This window comes from Arachis stenosperma, chromosome 10 (assembly GCF_014773155.1).
Source record: "Arachis stenosperma cultivar V10309 chromosome 10, arast.V10309.gnm1.PFL2, whole genome shotgun sequence".
In the NCBI taxonomy this organism is placed as follows: Eukaryota; Viridiplantae; Streptophyta; class Magnoliopsida; order Fabales; family Fabaceae; genus Arachis; species Arachis stenosperma.
The window spans coordinates 91648182-91671505 of record NC_080386.1 but is presented as its reverse complement, the minus strand read 5'-3'; the positions used below and the strand labels follow the sequence as shown (position 1 = coordinate 91671505).

Below are 23324 nucleotides of genomic sequence, written 5' to 3'. Positions count from 1 at the left end.
ACCCAGTGCACTTGCTGGTTAGTTGTGCGAAGTTGTGTTTATGCCATGGTATTGAGCACCAAGTCTTTGGAGCCATTACCGGGGATTATTTGAGTATGGACAAAGTAGTGATCACAATTTCGTGCACCATTCATCTTGTTGCTTAGATTAGGTATTTATTTTTTTCGAAATTCTTGAAGATGAATTCTAGAGTTTCATGATGATTTGTTGAAATCTGGCTGGCTGAGAAGCCATGTCTAATCTCATTGGACCGAGGTTTCAACTTATCATCACAGAAGCTTGTTGATTTTTTATCAATCTTCCTTTTGGAGTAGTGATCTGCTAAGGCTTGGCTGGCCTTTGGCCATGTCTAGTGTTTTGGACCGAAGCTTTCTTTGAAAGCTTGGCTGGCTGTGAAGCCATGTCTAATTCCTGGACCGGAGTCTTAGACTAGCATTGCACTGATTCCTGGAATTCTCATTAAGAATTTTGATATCTTTTTCCACTTAATTTTCGAAATCACAAAAAAAAAATTCAAAATCATAAAAACCAAAAATATTTGATGTTTCTTGCTTGAGTCTAGTGTCTCATCTTAAGTTTGGTGTCAATTGCATACATTCATTCATGTGTCTTAAGGATCTTCAAGTAATTCTTGATGATTTCTTACTCTGATCTTTGAATTCTTTTGACTTGAGTGTTTATGTGTCTCATATAGTGTCAGTAGTATACAAACTGCTAAGTTTGGTGTCTTGCATGCATTGTTATTTGATTCTTGTTGCATTTTGATTAATAAAAATCCAAAAATATTTTTAATTTGTGTCTTTTCAAGTCAATAATACAAAGAATTGAAGATTCAGAACATACTGCAGAGGAATTATACAGAGAAAGCTGGGCGTACAAAACGCCCAGTAAAGAAGGACAGACTGGCGTTTAAACGCCAGCCAGGGTACCTGGTTGGGCGTTTAACGCCCAAAAAGGGTGCATTTTGGGCGTTAAACGCCAGAATGGATACCATTCTGGGCGTTTAACGCCAGGATGGCACTAGGGGGAAGATTTTGTTTTTCAAATCAATTTTTTTTTTTAAGTTTTCAAAGTTTTTCAAAATCAAATCTTTTTCAAATCATATCTTTTCAATCAAATGTTTTCAAATCAATTTCTTCCTTTTTCAAAGATACTTACTAACAATTAATGATTTGATTGAACATCTAAGTTGTTGCCTTTTCTGTTGAGAAAGGTTTAATGTTTGAATCATATCTTTCTTGTTAGGCAAGTCATTAATTTTAAAATCAAATCTTTTTAAAATTGTTTTCAAAACATATCCTTTAAAATTGTTTTCAAATCAAATCTTTCAATCATATCTTTTTAATCACATCTTTTCAAAATAAGTTTTCAATCAAATCTTTTTAACTTCTAATTTCAAAATCTTTTTCAAAAATCACTTGATTTCTTTTCCACTTTGAATTTCGAAAATTATCAATCAATTTTTCAAAATGTTTTTGACATCTTTTTAATTAATTTTCGAAAATTCTCTTCCCTTCCTCCCACATCCTTCTATTATGGAGTACTACTCCTTCTTAATGCACAATTCGAACTCTATCTAATCAAGTTCGAATTCTTCTACTCCCTTCTTCTATTTTTCTTTTCCTCTGACCTCAAGGAATCTCTATAACTGTGACATAGAGGATTCCACATTTTCTTGTTCTCTTCTCTTTCATATGAGCAGGAGCAGAGACAAGGCATTCTTGTTGAAGCTGACCCTGAACCTGAAAGACCTTAAAGCGAAAGCTAAGAGAAGCTAAGGCACAACTCTTGTTGAGGACCTGACTGAATTCTTCAAAGAAGAAGAACCCATGGCAGCCGAAAACAACACAACAATGCCAACAATGCAAGGAAGGTGCTGGGTGACTTTACTGCACCTACTCCTGACTTCATGGGAGAAGCATCTCTATCCTGCCATTGGAGCAAACAACTTTGAGCTTAAGCCTCAATTAGTTTCTCTAATGTAAAGAATTGCAAGTTCCATGGACTTCCAATGGAAGATCTCATCAGTTTTTAGCTGAGTTCTTGCAAATCTGTGACACAGTCAAGACTAATGGGGTTGACCTGAGGTCTACAGACTGATGCTATTCCCTTTTGTGAAGGACAGAGCTAGGACTTGGTTGGATTCACAACCTAAAGAAAGTCTAGACTCATGGGAAAAGCTAGTCAATGCCTTCTTGGCAAAGTTCTTTCCACCTCAAAAATTGAGTAAGCTTAGAGTGGAAGTCCAAACCTTCAGACAGAAGGATGGTGAATCCCTCTATGAAGCTTGGGAAAGATACAAACAATTAATCAGAAAATGTCCTTCTGACATGCTTTCTGAATGGAGCATCATAGGTATTTTCTATGATGGTCTCTCTGAACTATCCAAGATGTCTTTGGATAGCTCTGCTGGAGGATCTCTTCATCTGAAGAAGACGCCTACAGAAGCTCAAGAGCTAATTGAAATGGTTGCAAATAACCAATTCATGTACACTTCTGAAAGAAATCCTGTGAACAATGGGACTAGTCAGAAGAAAGGAGTTCTTGAGATTGACACTCTGAATGCCATTTTGGCTCAGAACAAGATATTGACTCAAAAAGTCAATTTGATTTCTCAAAGTCTGTCTGGAATGCAAAATGCACCAAACAGTACTAAGGATGCTTCATCTGAAGAAGAAGCTTATGATCCTGAGAACCCTTCAATGGAAGAGGTGAATTACCTAGGAGAACCCTATGGAAACACCTATAATTCTTCATGGAGAAATCACCCAAATTTCTCATGGAAGAATCAAGAGAGACCTCAACAAGGTTTCAACAACAATAATGGTGGAAGAAACAGGTTTAGCAATGGCAAGCCTTTTCCATCATCTTCTCAGCAACAGACAGAGAATTCTAAGCAGAACCCCTCTGACTTAGCAACCATGGTCTCTGATCTAATCAAAACCACTCAAAGTTTCATGACTGAAACAAGGTCTTCCATTAGGAATTTGGAAGCACAAGTGGGACAACTGAGCAAGAAAGTTACTGAACTCCCTCCTAGTACTCTCCCAAGTAATACAGAAGAAAATCCTAAAGGAGAGTGCAAAGCCATAACCATGGCCGAATCTGGAGAGGAAAGAGAGGAAGAGGACGCCACTGAGGAAGACCTCAGTGGGCGTGCACCAACCTCCTCTGAGTTCCCCAATGAGGAACCATGGGAATCTGAGGCTCAAAATGAGACCATAGAGATTCCATTGAACTTACTTCTGCCTTTCATGAGCTCTGATGAGTATTCTTCCTCTGAAGAGGATGAGTATGTCACTGAAGAGCAAGTTGCTAAATACCTTGGAGCAATCATGAAGCTAAATGACAAGTTATTTGGAAATGAGGCTTGGGAGGATGAACCTCCTTTGCTCACCAAAGAACTGGATGACTTGTCTAGGCAGAAATTACCTCAAAAGAGACAAGATCCTGGGAAGTTTTCCATACCTTGTACCATAGGCACCATGACCTTCAAGAAGGCTCTGTGTGACTTAGGGTCAAGTGTGAACCTCATGCCTCTCTCTGTAATGGAGAAGCTAGGGATCTTTGAGGTACAAGCTGCAAGAATCTCACTAGAGATGGCAGACAACTCAAGAAAACAAGCTCATGACTTGTAGAGAATGTTTTGGTAAAAGTTGAAGACCATTACATCCCTACTGATTTCATAGTCCTAGACTGGGAGGTGCATGGATGAATCCATCATCCTTGGTAGACCCTCCTAGCCACAGCAAGGCTGTGATTGATGTTGATGGAGGAGAGTTGATCATTCAAGTGAATGAAAAATCCTTGGTGTTTAAGGCTCAAGGATATCCCTCTGTCACCATGGAGAAGAAGCATGAAGAGCTTCTCTCAAATCAGAGACAAACGAGCCCCCACAGTCAAACTCTAAGTTTGGTGTTGGGAGGCCACAACCAAACTCTAAGTTTGGTGTTGAACCCCCACATTCAAACTCTAAGTTTGGTGTTGGGAGGTTCCAACATTGCTCTGAGTATCTGTGAGGCTCCATGAGAGCCCTCTGTCAAGCTACTGACATTAAAAAAGCGCTGTTGGGAGGCAACCCAATGATTATATTTATATATTTCTTTTGTTATTTATGTTTTTTGTAGGTTGATGATCATAAGAAGTCACAAAATCCATTGAAAAAGCAAAAACAGAATGAAAAACAGGAAGAAAAACAGCACACCCTGGAGGAAGAATTCACTGGCATTTAAACGCCAGTGAGGCTAGCAGTTGGGCGTTTAACGCCCAGTCTGGCACCATTCTGGGCGTTTAACGCCAGAAAGGGGCACCAGACTGGCGTTAAACGCCAGAAAAGGGCAAGAACCTGGCGTTAAACGCCAGGAATGGGCACCAGCCCGGCGTTTAACGCCAGAAATGGCTCAAAACGTGATTTTGAGCAACATTTGGTGCAGGGATGACTTTTCCTTGACACCACAGGATCTGTGGACCCCACAGGATCCCCACCTACCCCACCACCACTCTCTCTCTTCTTCCCCCATTCACCAATCACCTCAATACCTCTTCCCCAAAACCCCTTCACCTATCAAATCCCATCCTTCTCTTCACCACTCACATCCATCCTTCATAAAACCCCACCAACCTCACCCTTCAAATTCAAACCACTTTCCCTCCCAAACCCACCCATAATGGCCGAACCCCATCTCCCCTCTCCTATATAAACCCTTCTTCACCCCTTCATTTTCACACAACCTAAACACCACTTCTCCCCCTCTTTGGCCGAACACATAAGCCATCTCCTTCTTCCTCATTTCTTCTTCTTCTACTCTCTTCTTTCTTCTTTTGCTCGAGGACGAGCAAACCTTTTAAGTTTGGTGTGGTAAAAGCGTTGCTTTTTCGTTTTTCCATAACCATTTATGGCATCCAAGGCTGGAGAAACCTCTAGAAAGAGGAAAGGGAAGGCAAAAGCCTCCACCTCCGAGTCATGGGAGATGGATAGATTCATCTCAAGGGTGCATCAAGACCACTTCTATGAAGTTGTGGCCTTGAAGAAGGTGATCCCCGAGGTCCCCTTTTCACTCAAAAAGGGTGAATATCCGGAGATCCGCCATGAGATCCGAAGAAGAGGTTGGGAAGTGCTTACCAACCCCATTCAACAAGTCGGAATCTTGATGGTTCAAGAGTTCTATGCCAATGCATGGATCACCAAGAACCATGATCAAAGTGTGAACCCGGATCCAAAGAATTATCTTACAATGGTTCGGGGGAAATACTTGGATTTTAGTCCGAAAAATGTAAGGTTAGCATTCAACTTGCCCATGATGCAAGGAGATGAACATCCTTACACTAGAAGGGTCAACTTTGATCAAAGGTTGGACCAAGTCCTCACAGTCATATGTGAAGAGGGCGCACAATGGAAGAGAGATTCAAGAGGCAAGCCGGTTCAATTGAGAAGGCATGACCTCAAGCCCATGGCTAGAGGATGGTTGGAGTTTATCCAACGCTCGATCATTCCCACTAGCAACCGGTCCGAAGTTACTCTAAACCGGGCCATCATGATTCATAGCATCATGATTGGAGAAGAAGTGGAAGTTCATGAGGTTATAGCCCAAGAACTCTATAAAGTGGCGGACAAGTCTTCCACCTTGGCAAGGCTAGCCTTTCCTCATCTCATTTGTCACCTCTGTTATTCAGTTGGAGTTGACATAGAAGGAGACACCCCCATTTATGAGGACAAGCCCATCACCAAGAAAAGGATGGAGCAAACAAGAGACCCCTCTCATCATGAGATCCCTGAGATACCTCAAGGGATGCACTTGCCTCCACAAGACTATTGGGAGCAACTAAACACCTCCCTAGGAGAATTGAGTTCCAACATGGGACAACTAAGGGTGGAGCACCAAGAACATTCCATCCTCCTCCATGAAATTAGAGAAGATCAAAGAATCATGAGAGAGGAGCAACAAAGACAAGGAAGAGACATTGAGGAGCTCAAGCACTCCATAAGACCTTCAAGAGGAAGAACAAGCCGCCATCACTAAGGTGGACCCGTTCTTTAATCTCCTTGTTCTTTATTTTCTTGTTTTTCGAATTTTAAGTGCTTATGATCTTATGATCATTAGTATCTTAGTGTCTATGCCTTAAAGTTATGAATGTCCTATGAATCCATCACCTTTCTTAGAGATTGTTCTTAATTGAAAAAGAAAAGAATTGCATGAATTTTGAATTTTATAACAGTTTAATTATTTTGATGTGGTGGCAACACTTTTGTTCTCTGAATGTATGCTTGAACAGTGCATATGTCTTTTGAATTTGTGGTTCATGAATGTTGGCTCTTGAAAGAATGATGAAAAAGGAGACATGTTACTGAGGATCTGAAAAATCATAAAAATGATTCTTGAAGCAAGAAAAAGCAGTGAATACAAAAAAAAAAGAGAAAGCAAGCGAAAAAAAAAAACCGAAAAAAAAGGGGAAAAGAAAGAAGAAGAAAGAAAAAGAAAGAAATAAAGTTGTGATCCAAGGCAATAAGAGTGTGCTTAAGAACCCTGGACACCTCTAATTGGGGACTTTAGCAAAGCTGAGTCACAATCTGAAAAGGTTCACCCAATTATGTGTCTGTGGCATGTATGTATCCGGTGGTAATACTGGAAGACAGAGTGCTTTGGGCCACAGCCAAGACTCAATAAGTAGCTGTGTTCAAGAATCATCATACTTAACTAGGAGAATCAATAACACTAACTGGATTCTGAGTTCCTAAAGAAGCCAATCATTCTGAATTCCAAAGGATAGAGTGAGATGCCAAAACTATTCAGAGGCAAAAAGCTAAAAGCCCCGCTCATCTAATTAATACTGATCTTCATAGATGTTTTTGGAGTTCATTGCATATTCTCTTCTTTTTATCCTGTTTGATCTTCAGTTGCTTGGGGACAAGCAACAATTTAAGTTTGGTGTTGTGATGAGCGGATAATTTGTACGCTTTTTGGCATTGTTTTTAGTATGTTTTTAGTATGATCTAGTTAGTTTTTAGTATATTTTTATTAGTTTTTAATTAAAATTCACTTTTCTGGACTTTACTATGAGTTTGTGTGTTTTTCTGTAATTTCAGGTATTTTCTGGCTGAAATTGAGGGATCTGAGCAAAAATCTGATCCAGAGACTCAAAAAGGACTGCAGATGCTGTTGGATTCTGACCTCCCTGCACTCGAAGTGGATTTTCTGGAGCTACAGAAGCCCAATTGGCGCGCTCTTAACGGCGTTGGAAAGTAGACATCCTGGGCTTTCCAGCAATATATGATAGTTCATACTTTGCCCAAGATTTGATGGCCCAAACCGGCGTTCAAAGACACCTCAAGAAATTCCAGCGTTAAATGCCGGAACTGGCACCTAAATGGGAGTTAAACGCCCAAACTGGCATAAAAGCTGGCGTTTAACTCCAAGAGGAGTCTCTACACGAAAATGCTTCATTGCTCAGCCCAAGCACACACCAAGTGGGCCCGGAAGTGGATTTTTATGTCATTTACTCATCTTTGTACACCTTAGGCTACTAGTTTTCTATAAGTAGGACCTTTTACTATTGTATTTGACATCTTGGTAGCTATCTTCGTTTTATGCTATCATAGATCATTTGGGAGGCTGGCCTCACGGCCATGCCTAGACCTTGTTCTTATGTATTTTCAACGGTGGAGTTTCTACACACCATAGATTAAGGTGTGGAGCTCTGCTGTACCTCGAGTATTAATGCAATTACTATTGTTCTTCTATTCAATTCCGCTTGTTCTTGTTCCAAGATATCACCTGTTCTTCAACTTGATGAATGTGATGATCCGTGACACTCATCATCATTCTCACTTATGAACAAAGTGACTGACAACCACTCTTGTTCTACAAGCATACGAGGCTTAGTGAATATCTCTTGGATTCATGATAACACGATGCATGGTTGATCGCCTGACAACCGAGTGCTCACCTGACAAACGAGCCAGCCATTCTGTGAGATCAGAGTCTTCGTGGTATAGGCGAGAACTGATGGCAGCATTCAAGAGAATCCGGAAGGTCTAACCTTGTCTGTGGTATTCTGAGTAGGATTCAATGATTGAATGACTGTGACGTGCTTCAAACTCCTAGCAGGCGGGGCGTTAGTGACAGACGCAAAAGGATCGATGGATTTTATTCCGGCCTGACCGAGAACCGACAGCTGATTAGCCATATGCTGTGACAGAGCATGGGAACATTTTCACTGAGAGGATGGGAGGTAGCCATTGACAACGGTGAAACCCTACATGAGCTTGCTGGTGCACGAAATTGCAATAACACTTTTGCAATCCCGCACAACTAACCAGCAAGTGCACTGGGTCGTCCAAGTAATACCTTGCGTGAGCAAGGGTCGATCCCACGGAGATTGTCGGCTTGAAGCAAGCTATGGTTATCTTGTAAATCTTAGTCAGGATATCAGAAATTATCAGGATTGATTGTAAGAAGCAAAAGAACATGTAATGGTTACTTGTACTGCAGTAATGGAGAATGGGTTGAGGTTTGGAGATGCTCCATCTTCCGAATCTCTGCTTTCCTACTATCTTCTTCATCAAACACGCATGTCTCCTTCCATGGCAAGCTCGTGTAGGGTCTCACTGTTGTCAGCAGCTACCTCCCATCCGCGCAGTGAAAGCTAATGCACACACTCTGTCACAGTGCTGCCAATCACCGGTTTGGTTCCCTCCCCTACCGGAATAGAATAACTCTTTTGCGTCTGTCACTAACGCCCAGTAGGTTACAGGTTTGAAGCACGTCACAGTCATTCAATCATTGAATCCTACTCAGAATACCACAGACAAGGTTTAGACCTTCCGGATTCTCTTGAATGCTGCCATCAGGTCCTGCCTATACCACGAAGATTCCAATTAAAGAACCCAAGAGATAACTACTCAATCTAAGATAGAACAGAGGTGGTTGTCAGGCACGTGTTCATGGTTGAGAATGATGATGATTGTCACGGATCATCACATTCATCCGGATTAAGAACAAGTGTTATCTTAGAATGGAAGCAAGCATGATTGAATAAGAAACAGTAGTAATTGCATTAATCCATCAAGACACAGCAGAGCTCCTCACCCCCAACCATGGGGTTTAGAGGCTCATACTGTGGAAAGAACGTGTACAAAATGTTATGGGTCATAAGGTTCTGATTACAATGTAAAAAGGTCCTATAAGTAGTAAACTAGTATCCTAAGGTTTACAGAAATGAGTAAATGACAGAAAAATCCACTTCCTGGCCCACTTGGTGTGTGCTTGGGCTGAGCAATGAAGGAAATTCGTGTAGAGACCTTTTCTGGAGTTAAACGCCAGTTCTCATGCCAGTTTGGGCGTTTAACTCCAACTTTTATTCCAGTTCCGGCGTTTAACGCTGGAATTTCTGAGGCCGGATTGCTACGCGGGTTTGGGCCATCAAATCTTGGACAAAGTATGGACTATTATATATTGCTGGAAAGCCCAGAATGTCTACTTTCCAATGCCGTTGAGAGCGCGCCAATTGGGCTTCTGTAGCTCCAGAAAATCCACTTCGAGTGCAGGGAGGTCAGAATCCAACAGCATCTGCAGTCCTTTTTGAGTCTCTGGATCAGATTTTTGCTCAGATCCCTCAATTTCAGCCAGAAAATACCTGAAATTACAGAAAAACACACAAACTCATAGTAAAGTCCAGAAAAGTGAATTTTAATTAAAAACTAATAAAAATATACTAAAAACTAACTAGATCATACTAAAAACATACTAAAAACAATGCCAAAAAGCGTACAAATTATCCGCTCATCACAACACCAAACTTAAATTGTTGCTTGTCCCCAAGCAACTGAAAATCAAAATAGGATAAAAAGAAGAGAATATACTATAGATCCCAAAATATCAAAGAAACATAGTTCCAATTAGATGAGCGGGACTAGTAGCTTTTTGCCTCCGAACAGTTTTGGCATCTCACTCTATCCTTTGAAGTTCAGAATGATTGGCATCTATAAGAACTTAGAACTCAGATAGTGTTATTGATTCTCCTAGTTAAGTATATTGATTCTTGAACATAGCTAGTGTATGAGTCTTGGCTGTGGCCCAAAGCACTCTGTCTTCCAGTATTACCACCGGATACATACATGCCACAGACACATAATTGGGTGAACCTTTTTAGATTGTGACTCAGCTTTGCTAAAGTCCCCAATTAGAGGTGTCCAGGGTTCTTAAGCACACTCTTGTTGCCTTGGATCACAACTTTATTTCCTTCTCTTTTTTTTTCGAAAAAAATTTTTTTTTTTTTGAATATTGCTTTTTCTTGCTTCAAGAATCAATTTGATGATTTTTCAGATCCTCAATAACAGTTCTCTTTCTCCTCATTCTTTCAAGAGCCAACAATTTTAACATTCTCAAACAACAAATTCAAAAGACATATGCACTGTTCAAGCATTCATTCAGAAAACAAAAAGTATTGTCACCACATCAAGCTAATTCAACTAGTTTCAGAGATAAATTTCGAAACCCTGTACTTCTTGTTCTTTTGTGATTAAAGCATTTTTCTTTTAAGAGAGGTGATGGATTCATAGGACATTCATAGCTTTAAGGCATAAACTTTATTAATTTTATTAATTAAGAACAAGACTCAAATATAGATATAAGATGAGACTAAAAATAAAGGAAAAAATAATAATAATAAAAAAAACGAAAAACAGAGGCTCCTAATGATAGAGGTTTCACAGAGTTAGGACTCAACAACCTTGATTTTGAGAAGTGGATGCTCTCTCAGCTTGAGAGGAGAGCTTTTGGCGCTTCAGTTCTTTGATTTCACGCCCCTGCTTCTCTTGTTCCTTCAGCAATTTGCAGATCATGCAGTTCTGATTCTGCTGTTCTTCCTTCAGTTGCTCCATAGTCTCTTGCAGCTTGTTGATGGATGCTTCTAGGCTGGCCCAGTAGCCAATTTCAGGGAATTCAGGGAGGAACTCACGCGCCCTCCTCTTGATAGAGTTGTCTTGCACTTGTCCTTCCATTGACTTCTTGGTGATTGGATGTTCAATGGGTATGAACTCATCTACTCCCATCTTTACCCCAGCCTCTTTACAGAGCAAGGAGATCAAGCTTGGGTAGGCCAATTTGGCTTCAGTGGAATTCTTATTTGCAATTGTGTAGATCTCACAAGCAATCACATGATGCACCTCCACTGCTTTTCCAAGCATAATGCAGTGAATCATCACTGCTCTCTTGATGGTGACCTCAGAACGGTTGCTAGTGGGCAATATGGAACGCCCAATAAAGTCTAGCCAACCTCTTGCAATTGGTTTGAGGTCTCCCCTCTTGAGTTGGTTTGGGACACCCTTAGAATTGGTTATCCACTTAGTTCCAGGGAGGCATATGTCCTCTAGAACTTGATCCAACCCCTTATCTACTCTCACCATCCTCCTATTAAAGGAATCAGGATCATCTTGTAGTTGAGGTAGTTTGAAGATTTCTCTTATTTTGTCCAGATGGAAGTACATAACTTTCCCTCTGACCATGGTTCTGTGGGTATGGTAAGCGGTTCCAGTCATTCTTTGCTTATCTGTTAGCCACAGATTTGAATAGAATTCCTGAACCATGTTCCTTCCAACCTTTGTCTCAGGATTGGTCAGAACTTCCCAACCTCTGTTTCGAATTTGCTCTTGGATCTCCGGATATTCATCTTCTTTCAGATCAAATTTAACTTCCGGGATCACTGACCTCAGACCCATTATTTTGTGATAATGGTCTTCATGTTCTTTGGTTAAGAACTTCTCTTCATTCCAAAGATTCTTTGGATTAGTCTCTTTCTTTCCTCTTGAGTTGGTTTGTTTTCCCTTGGGAGCCATGATATTGATGAATCTTGGCTTAGTGATCACGGAAAAGCACACCAAACTTAGAGGTTTTGCTTGTCCTCAAGCAAAAAGAGAAGAAAGAAGATAATAGAGAGAGAGGGGGAGAAAATTCGAATGGTGTGAGGAAGGAGGGGTGAGGAACGTTCATTTATAGAGTGGGGGGAGGAGAATTTCGAAAACAAAAGAGAGATTTGAAAGGAAATTTGAAAAGATATGAAAAATATTTGAGAAAAGGGTGAGTTTTTGAAGAAGATTAGAGATTATTTTGAAATAGATTTGAAAAATGGTTTTGATTTTTGAAGATTTGAAAGTGAGTGATGAATGATTGAAGTGTGATTTTGTAGAAAAGTATGGGTGAGAAAAGGAAAGTTTGAAAGAATCTGATTTGAAAACAAAATTGTGGTCCCCCCACCTTTCTGGCGTTAAACGCCCAGAATGGTACCTGTTCATACCCTGACCGAGCTCTCCAAACTCGGGAAGTTCGCAGAAGGTCCGACCTCGTCCCAAAGGCCCACGCCTGAGGTCGGACCTCGGACAATAAAGCCAAAGGAGCCCAAAGCAGGCCCAAAACGAAGGAACATAGCCCAATCTAAAGGCGGCTAAAAGCCCAGAAAGATAAAGGCGGTTCCCTTGAAGATAAGATGACCCCACCTAAAGATAAAGATAAGATAACTAACTTATCTTATCCACAGGAGGCCACATCTCATCATTATAAATACACTGGAGCACCCAGGTATAACTCATACTCTAATTCTACTCAATATCTGCTTGGACCCATGCTAACTTAAGCATCGGAGTGTCATTGCAGGTACAACCCCCCGCCGCTCAGCATACCAAGCTCGGGTCACGGAACCCCTACCTCGGGTCTTGCCAGACGACCGAGCTACACGTTTCAGGTAACCCTCGGAACATTGGCGCCGTTGCCGGGGACCTGGAAGTCATCCCTTTACCATGGCGGACGATCCTCTCAACAATGACCACGCTGCTTCAGAACAAGAGGAGGAAATTGACACCGGAGAACGACCGGACAGCCCTCTATCACCACGCACTCCAGGAGGAAACAAACAGAATCGCCCAAGTACATCACTCCCAAACAAAGATCCACAAAATCCCGAAAGAGAAAAGAGCTCGGAAATTCTAGAAGCAGTCCGGGCACAACAAAACCGACTGAAACAACTCGAAGAGGACATAAAGAAGCAAAAAGAAACCGAACAAGATCTGAGAAGGGAGGCTCGCAAGCGCAGAGAATTAGAAGAAAAACTACGGAAAATAGAGGCCAACCTGAAAGATCGAACAGAACGCGACACCACCCCCGAAGGCAATCATGATCCCTTCACAAAAGAGATCATGAAGGAGAAGGTACCGCGAAACTTCAAACCACCCGATATGGATCTCTACGACGGCACCACCGATCCGAGTCACCACCTCAGCAACTTCAGAAGCAGAATGTACCTAGTCGACGCCTCCGACGCGATTCGGTGCAAAGCCTTCCCCACCACTCTCACCAGGTCAGCTATGAGGTGGTTCGACAACCTGCCACCGAGATCGATCACCAGCTTCGAAGACCTAACTAAGAAATTCCTAACAAGGTTCTCCATTCAAAGGGACAAGGCAAAACATGCCCCCAGTCTACTCGGGATCAAACAAGGTAACCAAGAAACTCTCCGAGAATACATGGAGCGATTCAACAAAGCCTGCCTGGACATACAACACTTGCCCACTGAAGCAGCTATCATGGGATTGGCAAACGGCCTAAAGGAAGGACCGTTTAGCCAATCCCTCTCCAAACGATACCCGACCTCCCTATACGAGGTGCAGGAGCGGGCAGAAAAATATATCAATATGGAGGAAACCTCCCAGCTAAGAGACTTTTCTAGGAAGGAATCAACCTACCCACTCCGAGATCGAGATCGAGAACAGAAGAAGAAAGAAGAACCCAACTCGGACAAGCCACGGAAGTACCACAACTATACCCCCCTCCGAGTCTCCCTGGTAGACATCTACAGAGAAGTATGCCACACCGAAAAGATCCCACCACCCCGACCTCTAAAACACAAAAGAGCGGGGAGAGATCGGTCCGAATACTGCGAATATCACAAGCTCTACGGTCATTCTACCAACGACTGCCACGACCTAAAGAATGTTATAGAAAAGCTAGCCAGAGAAGGAAAGCTCGACAGATACATAGCAGAGAAAGGAGAAGAGACCAGGAAGAGAAGACGAGGAGACAATGAAGGTCGGGCCGAACAAGTCCCACGAACCCCTGAAAGACACGTTCACATGATAAATGGAGGTTTCGCAGGCGGAGGAACATCCAGATCCTCGCGAAAAAGACACCTCAAAGAAATCTATCATGTCCGAGAAGACAGTCCCCTGCCCGAGTTACCCACTATCTCATTTACCCGAGAGGATGCTCAAGGGATAATACCCGGGCACGACGACCCAATGGTGATCACCGTTATTCTAGCAAACGCCAACTTACATCGAACCCTGATTGACCAGGGAAGCTCAGCAGATATCCTGTTCAAAGCGGCCTTCGACAAGCTCGGACTTGAGGAAAAAGAGCTAAAAGCCTATCCCACCGACCTATTTGGGCTAGGGGACACCCCGATCCATCCCTTAGGATACATCTCGCTACACACTACCTTTGGAAGAGGCGAGCAATCTAAAACATTAAGCATCGACTACATTGTAGTCGACGTCACTTCAGCATACAATGCCCTCATTGGGCGACCAACCTTAAACAGACTGGCAGCTATAGTCTCGACCCCACACCTCTGTATGAAGTTCCCTACCACAAAAGGAATCGCTACCCTAAAGGGCGACCAAAAGCTAGCACGGCGATGCTACAACGAAAGCCTAAGTCTAAAAGGGAAAGAGATCAACACGATAGAACTCGGACGAGTTCAAGCCCGAGAAGATCTTCGGCCACAACCAGAGGGAGAAACCGAAAAAGTCCAGATTGGGAGCACACCTGAAAAAATAACAAACATAGGGGCAAATCTCGAGGCGGGCCTAAAAGAGGAACTCCTAAACCTCTTAAGGGAGAATTCCGACCTCTTCGCCTGGAAAGCCTCCGACATGCCAGGCATAAACCCCGATCTGATGTGCCACAAGCTATCAGTGTACCCGGGATCCCGACCTGTCCAACAAAGACGCAGGAAGCTCGGGCCCGAACGCATACAAGCAATAGAAGAACAAGTACAAGCACTACTAGATGCAGGGTTCATTAGGGAAGTAAAATACCCCCTATGGCTCGCAAACGTGGTCCTAGTGAAAAAGCCCAATGGAAAATGGAGGATGTGCGTCGACTACACGGATCTCAACAAAGCCTGCCCCAAAGATCCATATCCACTACCAAACATCGACGCCTTAGTCGACGCAGCCTCAGGCTACAGATATCTCTCCTTCATGGATGCATACTCGGGATACAATCAAATCCCGATGTACGGACCCGACCAAGAAAAAACCTCGTTCATAACCCCAAGGGCAAACTACTGCTACGTAGTAATGCCCTTCGGGCTGAAGAACGCCAGGGCAACCTACCAGAGGCTAATGAACAAAGTATTCTCAGAGCACATCGGGCTACAGCTAGAAGTGTACGTCGACGATATGCTGGTAAAGACACAAGAAGACAGAAACTTGGTTCCCGACCTCACAAGTGTCTTCGGCACCCTCAGGAAACACAACATGAGACTTAACCCGACCAAGTGCACCTTCGCCGCAGAAGCCGGAAAGTTCTTAGGCTTCATGCTGACTCAAAGAGGCATCGAAGCAAACCCGGACAAATGCCAAGCGATACTCAAAATGAAGAGCCCGACGTGTGTCAAAGAAGTACAACAACTGAATGGAAGGCTAGCCGCCCTATCAAGATTCTTGGCAGGATCAGCAATAAAGTCACTACCTCTCTACTCACTCCTAAAGAAGGGGAAACCCTTCTCATGGACCCCGGAGTGCGAAAAAGCCTTTCAAGAATTCAAGGAATTCCTCGGGCAGCCACCAATCCTAACCCAACCTCTAAAAGGGGAAAAGCTCGTACTATACCTCTCGGTCGGACATCAGGCAGTTGCTTCAGCATTAATACGAGAAAATGACCAGGGACAACACCCCATATACTTCGTAAGCAAGGCACTACAAGGGGCCGAATTAAACTATCAGAAAATAGAGAAATTCGCCTACGCCCTAGTATTCACGGCTCGGAGGCTCCGTCCCTACTTTCAAGCCCACACCATCAAAGTCCGGACGAACCAACCCATGAGACACATCTTACAAAAAACAGACATGGCAGGACGAATCCTACAATGGGCGGTGGAACTGTCCGAGTTCGACCTCCACTATGAAGCCCGGACTGCGATAAAATCTCAGTATCTAGCCGACTTCGTCGCGGAATACACTGAGACCCCTGGAACCCCACTCTCATGGAACCTGTACGTTGACGGGTCCTCAAACAAAACAGGAAGTGGAGCAGGGGTTATACTCGAAAGCGACCAAGGAACGCGGATAGAACTATCCCTAAAATTCGAGTTCCAGGCTTCGAACAACCAAGCCGAATACGAGGCCCTACTAGCAGGCCTAAAACTAGCCGAAGAGGTCGGAGCCCAAAAAATCACAATCTTCAGCGACTCCCAGGTCGTCACATCACAAGTCAATGGAAGCTACCAGGCCAAAGACCCGACTATGAAGAAATACCTGGACCAAACACAGGCACAATTACGCCACTTTTCAGAAATACAGATCCAGCACATACCTCGGGAACAAAATGCCCGGGCAGACGCCCTCTCAAAGCTTGCCAGCACCAAGCCCGGAGGCAACAACAGAAGTCTCCTCCAGGAAACTTTACGATCTCCCTCCGTGCTAAGAGGGGAAGAAACGCTAAATATATCCGACCAACAGCAAGGATGGATGACCCCCATACTCAACTACCTGAAGTCAGGAACTCTCCCCATAGAAAGAAAAGAAGCTAAAAGGCTTACAAAGGACGCCCAGAATTATACACTAATTCACGACGTATTATACAGAAGAGGATTCGCAAACCCCCTCCTTAGGTGCGTCCCGACCTCAGAAACGAAGAGCGTCCTCGAAGAAGTCCACGAAGGCATGTGTGGGAACCATCTCGGAGCTCGGGCACTATCCAAAAAAGTAGTCAGAGCCGGGTTCTACTGGCCGACCTTGCAAAGAGACGCAACAGAGTTTGTGAAAATATGCCCCCCCTGCCAAAAACACGCCAATTTTCACAAGGCACCGCCCGAAGACCTTATCTGCATCACTGCGCCATGGCCCTTCGCAAAATGGGGACTCGACCTACTCGGCCCGTTTCCACAAGGACCAGGGCAAGTCAAATACCTCATAGTGGGGGTCGACTACTTCACAAAGTGGATCGAAGCCGAACCCTTAGCCGCTATTACGGCTCAGAAAAGCCGTAAATTCCTATACAAAAACATCGTCACGAGGTTCGGAGTCCCCTACTCCATCACAACAGACAATGGAACACAGTTCACGGACACAAGTTTTCAGAACTTGGTGGCCGAATTAAAAATCAAACAGCAATTCACATCGGTCGAGCACCCACAAGCCAATGGACAAGCAGAGGCTGCCAATAAAGTCATCTTGGCCGGGTTAAAACGAAGACTCCAAGAGGCCAAAGGGGCGTGGGCCGACGAACTCCCCCAGGTACTATGGGCATATCGGACAACCCCGCACTCTACAACGGGAGAATCCCCATTCCGACTAGCTTACGGGATGGAGGCAATGATTCCTATCGAAATAGATGAAGGGTCGCCCAGAGTCATCTTCTACAACGAAAGAGGCAACCCACAGGCACAAAGGGAAGAACTCGACCTCCTCCCCGAGGTCCGAGAAAGAGCCCGAATCCGAGAAGAAGCCTTAAAACGGCGAACGGCCCTCAGGTACAATCAAAAGGTAATAAAGCGAAGCTTCTCCATTCACGACCTGATTCTAATCCGAAATGACATCGGAACACAAAAGTCGGGAGAAGGAAAGCTAGCCGCAAATTGGAAAGGGCCCTACAAGGTAACAGAAGTCTTAGGGACAGGCTACTACAAAATATCCGACCTAGAAGGCAATGAGCTGCCCAGGACCTGGCACGCCTGTAATCTAAGACGGTACTACAGCTAGAAAAACTTAACCCGAGGTGTACTCTTTTTCCCTACAAGGGTTTTTTAATGAGACACCCGGTTAAGTAGGATACCCGACCTAAAGGGTAAACACTTTGTAAATATTCTTTCTTTTTTCACTAATCAAATTTCTCTATTTTCTCTTCCTCATGATGAAGCAAATCCTAGAAAGTACCCCACCAAGGCGCATTAATTTATGCTCGGCAAAACGCAAAAAAATCATTTGCCAAGAGACCATACAAGGTCGGCAAAGATAAAGCGACGAGGTTCAAATTAATGTGAGAAGTTATAAAGTAACTCTGAAATGGCTCGAAAAGCCAAACAAAAAGAGGTTACAAAAATAACTTAAAAAGGCCGACCAAACGACGAAGTCGGACCCAACAAAGGGAAAAGTTATAACGTAACTCTAAAATGGCTCAAAAAGCCAGATAAAAAGAGATTACAGAAATAACTCAGAAGAACCGACCAACGACAGAGTCGGACCTAACAAAAAGGAGGTACTCGAACACCCGATGTCCGAGAAAAAGCTCGGCCCAAGAAAGAAGCCTTCAAACGGCAAGAACCAGGATTTCGAAAAACGCTTACTAAAAAGTTGTTATCCAAAAAAACAACTAAAAAGCACGAAAGCGGAAACAAGAAGTCAAAACGCTAGCTAAAAAGTTGTTAATCGAAAACAACTAAAAAGCACAAAAGCGGAAACAAGAAGTCAAAACGCTAGCTAAAAAGTTGTTAATCGAAAACAACTAAAAAGCACAAAAGTGAAAACAAGTTTCAAAACGCTAGCTAAAAAGTTGTTATCCAAAAAACAACTAAAAAGCACGAAAGCGGAAACAAGAAGTCAAAACGCTAGCTAAAAAGTTGTTAATCGAAAACAACTAAAAAGCACAAAAGCGAAAACAAGTTTCAAAACGCTAGCTAAAAAGTTGTTATCCAAAAAAACAACTAAAAAGCACGAAAGCGGAAACAAGAAGTCAAAACGCTAGCTAAAAAGTTGTTAATCGAAAACAACTAAAAAGCACAAAAGCGGAAACAAGAAGTCAAAACGCTAGCTAAAAAGTTGTTAATCGAAAACAACTAAAAAGCACAAAAGCGAAAACAAGTTTCAAAACGCTAGCTAAAAAGTTGTTATCCAAAAAACAACTAAAAAGCACGAAAGCGGAAACAAGAAGTCAAAACGCTAGCTAAAAAGTTGTTAATCGAAAACAACTAAAAAGCACAAAAGCGAAAACAAGTTTCAAAACGCTAGCTAAAAAGTTGTTATCCAAAAAAACAACTAAAAAGCACGAAAGCGGAAACAAGAAGTCAAAACGCTAGCTAAAAAGTTGTTAATCGAAAACAACTAAAAAGCACAAAAGCGGAAACAAGAAGTCAAAACGCTAGCTAAAAAGTTGTTAATCGAAAACAACTAAAAAGCACAAAAGCGAAAACAAGAAGTCAAAACGCTAGCTAAAAAGTTGTTATCCGAAAACAACTAAAAAGCACAAAAGCGGAAACAAAAAGTCAAGCGCGAACAAAAAACACCACATAATAAAGTTACTACAAGTAGCTAAATAAAACAAAAGGTGTCCAAAGCGTTCAACAGAAACCATCCAAAAACAAAAGAGCCCACAGGTCGGGCAAAACACCAAGAAGTACAAGATTACAGAGGATCGAGGCCCTTTCCGGACTCCACATCGACAGCAGGCTGAAACATAGATATCGGGACTGCATCGACGGCAACGTCATCCCGGTTTGAAACCTCCACACCAGATCTATCCTCAGCCAAAGGTGAAGTCGGGTTCACAACCGGAACCTCAGGGTCGGACACCGGAGCCTTGTGGTCGGACACCGGAACCTCATCCTCAGCAGGAGCAGGAATAATCTTTCCCTCCACAACAATGTTTTCCGTACTGAATAAGCTCAGATCCAGGTCGGGAGCAAGAACCCGGACCTGATCCCTCAAATTCACAAACATAGCATCCATACCCTTGGCCACATTATCTTCCAGCTCGTAAAAATCATCCCGAGCAGACTGCAACTTCTCCTTCGTCTCCACAAGCTCGGCATACAGCTTAGTATAGTTCTCCGTCGCCACCCTCGCCATCTCCTCGGATGTCTTCGCCGCCGCCACAGCCGCGGTGGCCCTAGTTTTCTCTTCCTCCAAAGAGGCCTCCAGCTCAGTAATCCTGGCAGCCTTCAGTTGACTAATCTTATCAAGCTCAGACCGTGCCTTCTCAAGTCGGGAGCTGGTCGCCCCAAGGGGAGCTTTCTTGAACTCCCGAGCAATAGCGGCATGAAGACTAGCCATCCGAACACAGCTCCGCGCCATATACTGAAAGTGATGCTCCATAGACGCATCATCAGTAGAAATAAAGGTCTGGGGGAGAATGTGCTGCTCAATCCAACCAAGAGCGTCAAAATCCTTATCATTGAAACCGGCAAGCTCTTGAGAGGTCTTCTGTTTCTTGGGGGGAGGACCCGAGGTCGAAGACGGGGAAAGGTGACCGGGTCCGGAGGTCGGAGGATCTTGAGTTATAGCTCGGAACTGAGGAGTCGGAATGGTCTTCGACCGAGTCTGAACACCCACGGTAGTCTTCTGCGGAGAAGATCGGGCAGAAGCCTCAGCCTCGATATTCCGAGCAGCCGCAGACTTCTTCGACCGACGAAGAAACTTCATGGAATCCGCCTGAGAAGACATCTCTGCAGAAACAAAAAGAAAGGGATTATCACAAACAGGAATTCCACCAAAACAGGCAAAATACTAAAAGGATGAAGCTCGGAGAGGTCGGGAACTACCTAACTCGGAACGGAGAAGGCTTGGATCTCCCAACATTTTCTTCGTGTCCAAGTGAGGTGCCCGACCCCATAAACTGCTCAACACACCCGCAAAAGCCTGCTCTACCTCATCTAGACTCTCAAAAGTATACTTAACCGACACTACATTCTCCTGCCAACAAAGAGGAAAAGAAGGCTCCCCACTCTCATCTAGAAAGAAAGGTCGGACATCTCCAGCAGCCCGGACCTTGAAATAGTAGTTCTTGAAATCATGAAACGACTCATCATACAAGGTACAAAACTTCTTTCCCTGGTTAGCCCTAAAAGAGACCCAAGACACCTTCCCAGCACCCGACCCCGGCTTCGTCAACGCGAACAGATAGGAAAAAAGAGAAACAAAAGGGGAGACGCCCAAAAACTGACACAAAAGTTGAAACAGCTTTAAAAACGCCCAAGAATTTGGATGGAGTTGCGTAGGGGCAAGGTTACAAGACCAAAGGACCTCGGACTCCAAGTCGGTAAAAGGAAGTCGTACACCCAGCTTAGAGAAAAAACAATCGTAAGCATAAAAGAATAGCTTCTCGGAACTTTCTAAAGGCGGGAAGCACACTCTCTCCTCGGACTCTGGGGCTACTAGCTCATAATCCCGCTCAGACTCCCTGTTCTCACAAATACTACACTCCCTACGGAACCTAACTAGATACTCAGAATCTACAACAGAAGGGACCCTTAGAGGAACAGGATCTACCCAACCAAGACCACTCGGAATCTTGGTCGACATTGCTTGAAACACCTTTCGAGACATAAAAAATCTTGCCTACAAAGAAGAATACAACAGCAAGCCAAAAATCACATAAATAGGCAGACAGCAAAAAACCCATTCAGCAGAAGCAAGAAAACAAAAGTTCTTTTAGAAGAAAAATGCAGTAACCCGAAAACAAAAGTACCAAGAGAAAAGAGCCCCCCCACATACAAACAACCAAAGCAATGGCGGCGCCTCTCTTCGGGGCAACCCCAGCATAGAAGAAAAAGAAACAAAAGCATATGTGCACAGCGAAAGTAAAGACGAGAAACAAACCTGGAAGAAAGGAAGAAGACGACGAGCTCCGATGCAAGAAGAACAGAGAGAAAGAAGGAAGATGCTCGAAAGAGAGGTGGCGAAAAACCCAGAAAAAGGGAAAGGGAACAGAATAAACAAAGAAAATGAGGAAAGGGGCAAATAAATAATGCCTTCACAGAGCCCGAACGGAAATCGAGGAGAAACGGTAAAAAGCAATAAATGCTGAAATGGCCATTTTTCAAAATTTTGAAAAGACGACTATGCCCGAGCTCGACCTCTCAAAAGGACGAACTCGGACAGGGGCACTGTTCATACCCTGACCGAGCTCTCCAAACTCGGGAAGTTCGCAGAAGGTCCGACCTCGTCCCAAAGGCCCACGCCTGAGGTCGGACCTCGGACAATAAAGCCAAAGGAGCCCAAAGCAGGCCCAAAACGAAGGAACATAGCCCAATCTAAAGGCGGCTAAAAGCCCAGAAAGATAAAGGCGGTTCCCTTGAAGATAAGATGACCCCACCTAAAGATAAAGATAAGATAACTAACTTATCTTATCCACAGGAGGCCACATCTCATCATTATAAATACACTGGAGCACCCAGGTATAACTCATACTCTAATTCTACTCAATATCTGCTTGGACCCATGCTAACTTAAGCATCGGAGTGTCATTGCAGGTACAACCCCCCGCCGCTCAGCATACCAAGCTCGGGTCACGGAACCCCTACCTCGGGTCTTGCCAGACGACCGAGCTACACGTTTCAGGTAACCCTCGGAACAGTACCCATTCTGGCGTTTAACGCCCACTTGGCACCCTTTTTGGGCGTTTAACGCCCAGCCAGGTACCCTGGCTGGCGTTAAACGCCAGAAAACCTTCCTCACTGGGCGTTTTTCTGAACGCCCAGTGATGCTGCACACCTGGCGTTAAACGCCCAGAATGGTGCCCATTCTGGCGTTTAACGCCCAGAATGGTACCATTACTGGCGTTAAACGCCCAGAATGGTGCCCATTCTGGCGTTTAACGCCCAAAATGCCCCTTACTGGCGTTTTTTCGCCAGTAAGCTCATTTTCTCTGCTTTTTGAGCTGAATCCTTCTGTAACTCTGTGAATTCCTTCATTTTTGATACTTGCCTCTGTAAGAACTAATCATACAACTTCCTAATGACTGGGTTGCCTCCCAGTAAGCGCTTCTTTACTGTCTTTAGCTGGACTTCTGCTGAGAATCACTCAAGCCTCAGTTTTGAGCATTCCTGCTCAAAATTTCCTTCAAGATAATGCTTGATTCTCTGTCCATTAACAATGAACTTCCTGTCAGAATCAATATCCTGAAGCTCAACATATCCATATGGTGACACTCCTGTAATCACATATGGACCCCTCCAACGGGATTTGAGTTTTCCTGGAAACAGTCTGAGCCTAGAGTTGAAGAGCAGAACTTTTTGTCCTGGCTCAAAGACTCTGGTTGACAATCTCTTGTCATGCCACTTCTTTGCCTTTTCCTTATAGATCTTAGCATTTTCAAAGGCATTGAGTCTGAACTCCT

At 43.7% G+C, this 23324-nt stretch overlaps 1 non-coding gene across 1 annotated transcript; it reads right to left on the bottom strand.

The window, feature by feature from the left end:
* Positions 1-2228: 2228 nt before the first annotated feature.
* On the bottom strand, positions 2229-2336 carry LOC130958850 (small nucleolar RNA R71). Its single transcript, XR_009077952.1, has one exon. It is a non-coding gene; the product is annotated as a small nucleolar RNA R71 (small nucleolar RNA).
* Between the last annotated feature and the right edge of the window lie 20988 nt (positions 2337-23324).